An 11,669-nucleotide genomic window follows, 5' to 3' on the forward strand; every position below is an offset into this window, starting at 1 on the left:
ATCAACTTCAAATGACAGATCTGTAGCGACAGGAACCGTTTCGATATCAGCGGCACGATTACTCAGTCTGTGTCCGCGATATGTGCTTTTCTCGCTCGTTCACTAAGTGTTTACTTTTAGTGAAATTCGCAGACATCATTTACCTGCGAGCCGGAAGTTCCATAGGCCGGCGTACGCAAAAAACTCAAATTTAAACCCCACTTGTTACTTACTAACATACATATTGGTTACGTAAAAAGGCGAAATTTCTTCCAGATGAATTGGCCAAAGACCAAATATCTCGATTTATTAATAGCTATAAGCTGCGAATCAAGCTTTGTCCTGGGATAGAATTTTTCGTGAATTGAACACGTGAAACCGGGGCGAAAAGCTTAGTTATTCTTCGGTCACCGCTTATAAAATGCACGTAGCACTCGTCTATACTTGGCGTTAATACGCTATTGAAGGTACATCGTCGTTCAGTATGCGCATACGATAGTGCTCACATACATTCAAGCAATGGATCGTCTGACTGAAGCAAAGGGTTACTTTTGTTGCGATTCGAGCTTTTGAATCTTTATATCGGAAAGACCTTTCTCGTGATCTGACAGACATTTTGTCAGTGATTTGTTTTCCTTTTACTAATGTACAGGCAGCTCTTCTGTCCAAAGTGCATTGGCTTAGTTAGTACAGCTACGCAGGTAGTACATTGTATAGCCTATGGTTCGTTTAAAATCCAACGTTACTTGTTCCATTAGACTACGCCAGTTCTCGATATGTCTCCGGGCTAAAAAAACGAGCCACGGATAACAATTCCCTACATCCGTTTACATGTAGCATTCACACGTACAGTTCCATTCATTTCGAGGTCGTTTCCGCTGATGTTGCATCGACACCCATGGGTTTCACTTTTTTCAATCTCGCAATATGTTTCGTTCTTGATATCTGGAGTGTAGGAAACTCGACCACCAGAAGTGGTCGTAATGGCGACGCCGTATCGTCTGCAGAACGAAGGATATACTGCCCAGCTAGCGATGGAGAGTTACGGGTACCTTTAAGGGAGCCAAGTCCCGAGAGCATTTGCAACGACAGTTGTACTACATTATACGTTGTCAGCTGTCCCGTGTACTTCGCTCGATCCGAAATGGACGCATTTGGGGGGTTCACCCTAGTGGAGTGTTGTAGCTTAGTCAGTCAAGAGTAATAGTTGCATGGGCCGTCTACATCACTTCTGCCGTTCCCGCTTTAGTCTTAGCTAAGCAGGCAGTTGCCTGTCTAAAATGTTATGTAAATGAGCGCTCCTCTCTTAGATGGAAGTTGTGACCTTGAGGCCATATTGCGTCGACCCTTGCATATTTATCCCGTAATTAGCGTGAGATAGGGAGACATTAACAAGGAAAGAGAGCGAAAAACGAAGGACGTCAAACCACCATGGCGTATCGAGCTGCCCCATTGCAAGCCTCATGGGGCATATGCTGATATTTCAAGGATAGCTGGATGCGGATGGCAGGCAGCTTACATCCTTAGTAGGCTTTTAAACACATACTTGTGAACATGGTAAAACGCAGTCATAAAACTTATGAATATAGCAGATTTTAATGCTACCTACTATAGATGATGATCGTTTGTTTTGGCGATCACACATTCCCAGAATATTATATATACGTGCATACTGAAATGAGACGTATTTGGTGCGATGTATTTGGGCAAATGTTTCGTCGTCCGGGCTTACTCGTATATGACGAAGCCGACCTAAAACTGCTCGGCTGCCAGCAATTACAAAAGATTGATATCTTTTGCCATATGTCGTATGGATTAAGACAGTATAACTGCTTAATAAGTTATCTTTTCTCTGGTGTCTTACTACAGTTGCAACCTTATCCACGTGTATAAGATGTTCCCTTTAAGATGAAAACAGCATAAAAACTAGTTATTTCGTAGATATTTACAGGTAGGTCTCAAAGTATGTTTATCTTATTCAAACAACGAAGCGTGTGACACACGTTTAGCTAAAATTACATGCATATATATATATATATATATACAATTATAAATAATTGGCTATATGAAATTTAATTAAGAATACCTTTAGAAATTTATTTATAAATTAAATCATAAAACATTCGAATGAATCTATCTATATATTATGTTGTTGTTATAGAACTCGATTTATTATTCCAGTAATATACACTTGGGTAGATACGGGACCTCGGCCACCGATGACTCTTTGCCAGAGTTAGTGCAGGTGAGATCATCAGCAGTTTACAGTTTCGTATAGAAGTATATTCGAGCAGCTCCAATGTGATTAATTCCGTGCCGCTTTATAAAAATCCCATTCGGAGAGAGCGATCATGACAATGCAAGATCTGCCGTCACAAACATTCGACTTAGTAAGCGATTGATCACTATATATGCTACGTTAAAATATTAGCTATAACATCGGCATAATGGTTTTTTTTTGCGCTAGGAGCGATGAGGTGGCGTTACCTTCCGAGTGTCATTAGCAGAACCCGCGGCTGAGACTGATTGTCAGTGGACGCGTTTGAATGACAAATAACTCTGCGTAAAAATATTCAACGTATGACATCTAGCTTTTTCGAAAAGACCGGGTGAACTATTTATAAAATTTTGAAAAACCCGCGCTTAATTAGGTCGCATAATTTTGAACTCATAAAATGATCATGAACGTTTCAAACTCACAGAGTTCGATCATTTTAAGACACACAAGCCACTGCTTTTTCCTACCTGTATATTTAGAAAGAAAGGCTTTTAAAGGCTCACCGGTACACACGAAACAACAAATGTCGTGCCGATATGAATAGCCGCTAGTAAGACGCTCACATCGGTATGCACCGTTATCACTACTATAATACTTTGAGAAAAATAAACTTCAAAAATAGGTGGAATACCCACGACATCCCTACCCTCCAATGCGTTCCTTTACTCTCTCTCTCACACATATAGTTCCATATATATATATATACATATATATATATATATATGGAAACACGAGGTGTTCGTTTATTGCTACCAGGGGTCTGCGTGATGACTAAGTTGCTGATTTCTGCCTGATCTAGCGTGAGTTTTTCCCAACGCCCAAATTGATGTGCAGATGTGAAATCCGCTTGAATCGAGCGCGGGAAGCCTATCCTCCCGCTACTTACCGTCGCCCTTCCGCGAAAATGGATTGTTTATGTGCGTATATGATGGGTGCGCTTTGTCCGGTTGACTGCAACAGCATAAGCAGTCGCAGCGCAAGCGACAAGGATTGTGTGGTGATGTGGCCAATGTACCTACTAGCACTAAGAGCGACAACCGCCATGTCTTGGCGTCATTACCTCCGTTATTGTAGCATGCACACATGTATTCAGTCGCACTCTAGAAGTAGCGACGCTGGCTGGCCGCTATGGCAGTTGTTGTACCCTGTCGCACGTTGCTCGCCACCTGTACATACGTGTGTGGCGTATCTACATGTGCAAGATCAAGTATGGACTATTATTAGCAGCTGGCGACCACCTATTGTACTACGGCGTAAGGCCAGCGAAGATGGTTGTTACATATAGTAGCATTCATTATAGTAGCTATAATAAGATCGATCGCCAGCAGCTTGCTCGCAATGGATCGGCACTCCGAAAGCCGGCGTTCGAATTTCACTGTCTGCTGGCTTTGATTAGATCGCACAGTCGAGTCACGTTAGGTCAAATATGATCGGCTGCGCAAACAGTAGTAACAACACGTGTACCAGGACGCTGCTCGGACGGCAACAGCGGCGTCAGAAAGAGGACCACGAGACATAAGCAACATATCGAAACAGGTTCCAAGCAAAAAATAGTTGTTGCTGCCAGGTCCATCTGCTGACATCAGCAGCGCCAACGCCAACTGCAGCAGCAACAACAGCACAAGCTATCGTCGGCGTCAAAAAACATTACAATTGTTACAAAAGCCTCAGGGGACTGTTGCTAGCGATGCCGCCCCTGCGCCGAAAAGCTCTACAACGATAGCAACCCAAAAAGGGGGAAGCTCATCGTAGACAGCTGACCACTGCGGGGACCAGCGTAATTGTGACTGCAGTTGCTGATGCCGCCACTGTCGGCGTAGAAACGAGCAACTGCGAACGAACTTAAAAAGAATCACGCATCGACAGTCTTCGCCAGGCGGACAAATGGTGTTCGCTGACGACGGCGACGGTGACCGACAGAAACCACTTGTCTTTGGTTTTGCGTACCTCACATTTGCACTCTTCAGTCTTCCCCGCCTATCTATATGTTTCGAGTCTCGCGCATTGGATGTGTACGGACATGAACACACGAGTGAATGACTCTTTAAAAGAGAACCAAATACTTCTCTAACAGGCGGGCACAGATCCGTTTATTTGTTTCGATTGAGTATTATGTCGATAATCGTGACCAGCTATTTGCTGGGTTTTATAGCTCCGAATGGGCTATGTGAATCTTTTGTGCTCACTTAGATAGATTGCATACGCCAATGGACGGTAACGACAGGCGATGGATGGTAAGCATATCATAAGGACACCATACGTTGGACCTTTCTCTCCTAAGTGAAGACGGGCCGTCGCGCCGATTAGGGCTGCTGCTGCTGTTACTGTTGCGGATAATCGGTCGAGGAATGGGAAGCCCGGGCCGCAAACGGCGTTCTAAAAACTATCTGACGCGACTCAGTAATCCAGTGCGTGGGCGAGTGAGGGATTGTTAGAATGGCGAATAAAGCTCACCAGCAAAAATATTATGAAGCTTATTACATCTCGTACAAGCCATATGCTCATCGATGAGGGGCATGGGGGGTTTCGTTGTTACTCGGGAACTGTCAATTGAGGCCTCTCTAAAATGTACTGTATCGGAACAAAGGGCATGAAGGTGCAAGAGCAAATTGCTATTGTCATACAAAGCCCTTGGTAAAAAGATACCAATGAACATATTACTTATGAACAATATCCAATTAACGATATCATCCCATAACGTCATGCAGCTTGATTCAATGAATGTTTAATAACTTTTTGAGTCCGCTCATAGCGGTTCCCTGAGATGAATGGTAACGTCTGCCTGTGACTGACGGAGCCTTCCATTCGGTATGATAGCGATACGATACCGACGGCTAAGCTCCGATGAACTTGTTCCTATTAAGAGCTGCGTAAAGCATGTTAATAGTCACGTAATTGGTGCTTACCTATAGTTGAAGCAATAGGTAACAACGCCAGTGTCGGATGTAACAACGAGAGATGTTTATTTAACTAATGCCCAACGTTTTCTGTTGCTTTATGACGTAATCTTTCGACACGGAACGTCAGCGGAAAATAGCAGCAATTTTAAAACGAAAAACATATGGATATATAAAGCGTTTAGTTAATGAATCGTTATTGTGCTGGCAACGATCGCCTATGGCTGTTTAAAAGATGTGCCTAATCATATCTTCAGGCGTCCGTGAAGACTATTCAAGCACACAGAGATGGTGGATGGTTCGGCATTATTTTCAGGTATTGTCAACTTGGCCGACATGCTGGCTTTCTATGTCGTACACCGTTGCCAACTGTGAACAGACTTATTTGTCTGCAAAGACTTGCGAGAAACTCTAACAAACTCGTAATGTTTGTTGATCGGTAGACTCTTGCTTAACAGCAAATCAGTGTTACTGCGAATATCGCATTCATCTCGTCCTCCGGCAGACTGGGGATGATTCATTTCTTGCTGAGATTCGGCGCCCATTGATCATCATTCTTTTCGGATAGTCCCTGCACAAATGCAGCCCTAGCGGTCGCATATAACGAAAATTCCAACACAAGGATTGGCGTCCATGAATGCTAAAACGGCCTTTTCTAAAGATACCGTCCTTTCGAAGTACAATACCTTAACAGCTTGGTAATAATGCTTCGGCCTCTCTTCAATGCATACCGGGGGAACCGTTTCGTAGGGCTTACGGAACTCAGAGAATTAAGCGCGTACGCGGTACCACAAATCCGTTATGACAATACGCGGGCAAAGGACGGCTTGCTCAAACCGGCGTTTGAGCTACTCTTCGATGGCAATATGAGTTCTCCATAGTATGACACTTTTAACGGAGAGACCCAAAAGAGCCTGTCATCGTATCGAATAACAACGCGAATGTAATGGCATTACTGCCGCAGCTAACACCGGGACGCGGTTTTGTGTTGTTTATCACGTTCTCGTTGATGACATTATTTACGTAATGTATTTTAGGATGGGACCTCCAGGGGCATTGTTGAACGTTCGAAGTGATCAGTCAATGTTTATAACGCAGTTTCCATGTGCTGACATTCTGAGAAGTTGAAAAGTAGAACAGGATGACCTGCACTTAATCTTGAAAACCCTCTCTGTGTTGAAGGTGCGTTAAAGCACGATTGTCGTGCACTATGTTGCCCACGTTCATGTGTACGTACATGAAAAATATATGATCGCTTGGTTGTTATTAAAGTCTTGTTGCCCCACCCGCCGGATTCGAACACCACCGAACATCACCACCATGGCAACGAGCTTCAAGCAGTGGTGAAAATCGCGCACGTTTCTTCAGCTGGAGAACCTTCCCGTCTATCACAGACTGTGTCGGTCGAGAGTATTACAGTCAGCAAGACGGCTCACCGTTCGTCATCGTTATTGTCAGCATCACTGCAACAATCATCAGCGCCAGCAACATATGGTGGCATAAAAGCACTCGAGATTCTATATGCGTAGTAAAAAAAAAACTAGCAATACTGTGATCTTCGTCCGCGCTGCTCGACGGCCAAACAGACCGAGGAGCTTTCGACAGGCTGAACGTTTTTTGTGTGTGCATGTACGCCTGTATGTTATATGCGTGCGTGAGCAATTAGGACATGCGTTCATTGTTGCTACTGTTTCGTCTCAGCTTTTGCCGACAGGCCGGCTCTTCCGACAGTCATCACCACCCCTTCCACCTGCTCCGCCTCTCCCCCTCTTTTCCCCCTTCAGTTACTAATGCTCATTAAATCTTTCTTAAATTGAGGATTGGATAGCTCGTGGATAGGATGGGCGGCGGCGGTAGCGATTATCGCTGCTTTGACCCTTAACAGCAGCGGAAGCTATTAGCTTTAGAACTACAGTTATGGCATATTTTAGCAGTGTAAGTTGAACTAGAGAGCTGTTATGAGGGTTATCTGCGGGTAAATGGTTAGCCTTGTTGTTTTTCTTTCCCCTCATTTCATTTATCTATCCGTTAACTAACCATATTGTGCATTTGTGCTGTATTAGCCACACGAGCTGCTGCTGCTGCTGCTGCCGTTGTTTGGAGTGAGTAAAGGTCAGTCCCCGGTTTTTCTCTGCCATTGACGTTTATTGGTGGTTGGCTGCTGACCCTCCCAAGAGAACCACAGTCGCGACGGCAGGAAACACAGCACACAAAAGGACTACTTCTACTGTGACTAACATTATTTCTACTATGCCTGACCAGCAAGTGATTATTCGAGCGAAGTAGCTACTGGCTACTATTAGTATGTTTTGCACTATTCTATCTAGGCCGTGAATCAGATAGGCAGCATTGGACTGCATGGCGACTGCTGACGAGTGCTAAGCCCGTCTGTCAGCCTTAAGGGAACAGAACGAGTGACGCGTCGCCACCGTCACCGTCGCCGCCGCCGCCGCCGCCGTCGCCGTCGCCGTTTACTACTGTAGAAAGCCTGCACTGGTAGAAGTGCTAGCACTCAATGCCCATAGCAACTACAGCCGTTGCAACAGCAGCTACCTTTTGATCAACGGGCCCAGTGCTGCTGCTGCCGCCGATGCTTGCCAATTATTTGGCCCCGTACAAGCAGTCACTCAACCGCCAGTCAGTGAGACTTTCGCGCACGATAGATCATTCAGACATATATATATATATGTAAAAAGACGATAACAGTCACATCTATTATACATTGCTGCTGCTGCTGTTGTTGTGGTTGTGGTTATACCGCCGGTCACTTAGAAAGAGTGATAGTAGTCCCAGCTAAAAAATCGATACTTGATTTCTAAGAAAGAGTCGCGGTGCTTTCGATGCTTTGCCAAAAGTTCTACAAGCTTCTTGAAGACAACGGCAGCGGCGTCGACGACGATAACACCACCATCAGCATCTATAGTAAGCAGTGAGCAAGATTTTTGTTTACCTACGTGAACATAAACAGCGTACACAGTTACATGTTGCGCGTATAATTTCAACTTGTTTAGCTTTAATATTGAACGTTCTAGAAGCGACGGAAAAACGAACGATCTTGGTCATGTATCACTGTGGCTATAAGCACGCCTTCCGATCGCTCAGACGGAAAAACATACTGGAAGGCGGAGTAATATATTTACTAGATGGCTGGAGGCAGACGATAACCCAGTAGAAAACCAATTAAAATTCAACTAGAAGGGCTTACAATCGTTTTTTTTTTTTTTTTTTTTTTTTATCAATACACTACTAGTGATAGAAATAGAATGTGTATGTTTTTACAATGTCTTTCCATGAATCTGAGGCAAACTAGTTGTAGGACTTCTAGAAATTGTATAGGCGTACGACATTCTTGAAAGGTCTGACAATGTTTTTAAGAAGCCGGAACGCCGCATATTGCCTGAGTTTCTCCACTGCAAAAATGTTAGACAAGCATGTACTATTTGTAGTTGACTAAACACGGGCCTTGAATATTGAGATGTGGAGTTAGCGAAGGCTTGCAAGAGATGTTTCGACAATTAAATGCTGATAAACTATACCTGAAAGCATGCAGAAATTATATGCAGCGAATGTATAATTTAAGCAACGAGCTAGTAACTAGATAAGTAGAGTGATCGAAAACCAGAGGTCATTGATGTTACCCGTACTGGTTATATTAAAAAACAAACGCAATAGTAATCAAGCTTTATTAACAACTACAAATTATTATTGTATATTCTGTGAAGCTCGAAAATGTGTTAGTACTGAGTTCTGTGTCCTGACAAACAAGTGTGGCTTTATTTGGAGCTCGTTGACCTGCTACGAAATATTTGTTATACTTCGATTGAGCATAAGAGTATGTAACGTATTGGGCACTACGTTGGCGCTTTGCAAGGTTACGGAACGTTAAATTTAGATATTGTAGAATAGTACAAATAAAAACAAACGAGATAAGTTCATCGAACGTTACGTGACCTAATGCGCTTCATTTTCGTGAAAGAACATCACAGTTTATGGTAGCCTGTCACGTTCTCTTTAGTTGCCCTCCAGTCACGCTAGTCCGTCACTCGTAACACTTATTTGGACGGCTCTGTGCTCCTCTGCTGCGGCTTGTATTGAAAATTTCTCCGTACTATTGCTATTTTTATTATCCGCTGGTCCAAAAATAAGTTTGTCATCGTTCGATCATTGACGAAATTCGATTTTATACCGCCCAATATGCTCGTAATCTATCTCCTTACCTACCCCCCTCCGCCGTCCTTAATAAGCGATGCGACAGCCGCGTCGTTTTCTCTATTCGTCCGTAGTAATCGATCTCGAATAGAGTCCTAATAGTTAGATTATTTCCTTTTCTAGGATGCTGTACTCCTAGACGGCTGGCCTACCTTCGAGAGTAAGGCTTGTAGATTCTAGTGATAGTTAGCAGGCGCGCGACTAGTAGGACATCACTAAGGAAAGCATCATATCAAACGACGTCTGCCATGTTAGATGCATTTTGGCAATATCATAAAGAGCGACGGGAGATTTGTGGAAATCAGAACCTATGCCACGACTAGAACAGATCTCTTGCATCTGATCGGTGACAGCCTATTTGGAAATGCTTGGCTGATCAGTATATAGAACGAGTTACAGTTGGCTTGAATAAGTAAAACAACAAAAAAACACTGGTGTGTTGAAAAACTATTTCTTTGAGAATACTATCAGAAAAAAATATATCGTTTACATTATGGAACAGAAAGAAAAAACGAAAATATCGGTAATCCGGTACTCAGATAACCGAATTTGGGTCAACAGGGCAGGGCTTCTGCTCCGATTGCTTACGCGTTTTGCCTGACGTGCGATATCGAAGCGAGAAGTTTGATTTTTTGAATATGATCGAGCTCGTTATGACAGACTTTTGTATTGACAATATCAGCCGTTCGATGTTTTCTGTTGTATTTGCAGATGTTTATTCACAGAGCGTAAACGACTTTGATCGATCCCTTCGAGCCAAGCCACGGGGACTTGACTGCGAACCGCTGTGCGCTTCACTATGTCTTTCACCGTGATTGTCTACATCTAGACATCTTGCAGGATCGTCTTCGACGGAAGGAACCTGAGCTGCTGGATCATCCCAGCGGGATACACCTGTTATTTTAGGCACGAGTAACAACAGCAGCAGCAGCAACAACAACAACAACAACAACAACGATAGCAGTTAGACAAACAGCAGAAGAAGCAGCAGTCAGCATCACAAACACTTGGCGAGCACTTATATATACGTGATATATAGTTGTCCATCTGTCCTGGTTCGGTGTAGTTCTGCGGTCTTTGTCGGCTATAAGGGTACGAGCATATATATATATATATATATATAGAGTGACTTTTATGTTTCTATTCCCTCCGTCGCTCGATATCGCTTTCCCTGCCCTCCTGTGCTGCTTTCCTGCTATTGAAACGGTATGTAGTCTAAAAAATCCACTATTATCCTATCTTTTACTTCAAAGACGTAGTAGATGCATAGCGCATCACCGACGGAAGAAAGCTCGTCAACTCGAAGTAATCCACGTTCGACCACAAAACATGAAGGAAATCCATAGGGCCGGACTTGTCTGCCAGCGACTGTGTTTTTTTTTGTTAGCCGTGCACTTATACTTTGTTTTTGATTAAGCTCAATTTTTATCCTTGTAGGATTTTAAAGATCCTACAGTTCAACGTTCCCACGTGCTGAGTACAGGGCAGAATGAGAGCCAGTTGAAAAATTCGTTCGGGCTAAATCGGATACGAGAATGAAACGACATTGGGCGTAGTGTCGTTATGGCCACTTCCTTCACCTAATAAAACCGTTCACAGTGGGACAGACAGGCTATATATGTTCATTTGTAAATAAAAGACGTCAAACGGATCATAGGACATGACTAAACGTCGCCAGGCGACTATGCCTAAGAAAATCAGATATCGTCCCATACACAAACAGAAGGGTAATGACTAAAACATTCGATTCGCTTCTATTCTTGTGTCACGTACCATGCGGTTGCAGTAAGATCCTTTCTCTCTTAAGTTAAGCTCTCCGATCCCAAGTTACTAACATACTTGTTTCTTCCTATTACAGTCGTCGTTAGAGCTAGCTTTAATGGTTCAACGAACGACATAAAACCGATGTATCCTAAACATATATGTTGTTATATATTGATATTTGCTTAACGGGCCGAACTTGAACATCAGAAGTAGTCAACATGAAATATGTCGTTTTTTCGGATTTTTCACTTACGAAATTAACTTGATCTAGTTCAACCTCACTTACGCTTTTCTACAATAACGTTTCCCTTATTTGATATATGCCTATGTGACGTGTGTGTGTGTGTGTGTGTGTGTGTGTGTGTGTGTGTGTGTGTGTGTGTGTGTGTGTGTGTGTGTGTGTGTGTGTGTGTGTGTGTGTGTGTGTGTGTGTGTGTGTGTGTGTGTGTGTGTGTGTGTGTGTGTGTGTGTGTGTGTGTGTGTGTGTGTGTGTGTGTGTGTGTGTGTGTGTGTGTGTGTGTGTGTGTGTGTGTGTGTGTGTG

General features: G+C 43.4%; 1 long non-coding RNA gene across 5 annotated transcripts in view; it reads right to left on the reverse strand.

Moving 5' to 3' along the window:
- LOC147756953 (uncharacterized) overlaps positions 1 to 11,669 on the reverse strand; it is a 126,574-nt gene that overhangs the window by 33,037 nt on the left and 81,868 nt on the right. The window lies entirely within an intron of this gene.

This window comes from Varroa destructor, unplaced genomic scaffold, assembly GCF_002443255.2.
Source record: "Varroa destructor unplaced genomic scaffold, Vdes_3.0 BEIS01000003.1, whole genome shotgun sequence".
Lineage (NCBI taxonomy): Eukaryota > Metazoa > Arthropoda > Arachnida > Mesostigmata > Varroidae > Varroa > Varroa destructor.